The following is a 646-nucleotide window of genomic DNA, read 5'->3' on the forward strand; positions in this document are numbered from 1 at the left end:
GGGGGGGGGGGGGGGGGGGGGGGGTGTGTGTGTGTGAAATGTTTAAGATTGTTTATTTTATTCACTTCCCTTTGTAGAAATGGTATATGATATATGGATAAATATGAGACTTTATATATATTTTATGGGATTAGCTGGTTATGAAATGCCTGAACTCTCTAACTCAAAGGTGCAGAACAGGGCATGATCACAAACATTTTAAAATATTAATTACATTTGCAAACAGCACAACAAAGATAAGCCAGCATTTCCTCTGAATGTTAGTTTTCAAACCCCTAGCTGCAGTTTGTACGTAGATCATCCATTTACTGTGTTTCTGTCTTTCTCTTGTCTTGTGTAAGTCAGACTGTTTGTATAACTGTGGGAGTGTGGTGCTGAATAAACAAACATATTCCACAGTATCATATGATCCTCACGCTTTACCTTTTCAATTTTATTGGAAAGCTGCGTTAAGTGACATAAAAGTGAACACAATCCCAAACCCGGACAAATATTGACATATAAAGCTGCTATGGAAAATGTGTTAGCAAACATGCTTTCTTATTGTACACATCCAGCAAAGACAGAACAACATCATCATCCCATTGGAGTTCTCCGAGACACATTGGTAAACTAATACTTTCATTCACTTGACTTTTAGAATACA

Source organism: Micropterus dolomieu, linkage group LG04 (assembly GCF_021292245.1).
Source record: "Micropterus dolomieu isolate WLL.071019.BEF.003 ecotype Adirondacks linkage group LG04, ASM2129224v1, whole genome shotgun sequence".
NCBI lineage: Eukaryota > Metazoa > Chordata > Actinopteri > Centrarchiformes > Centrarchidae > Micropterus > Micropterus dolomieu.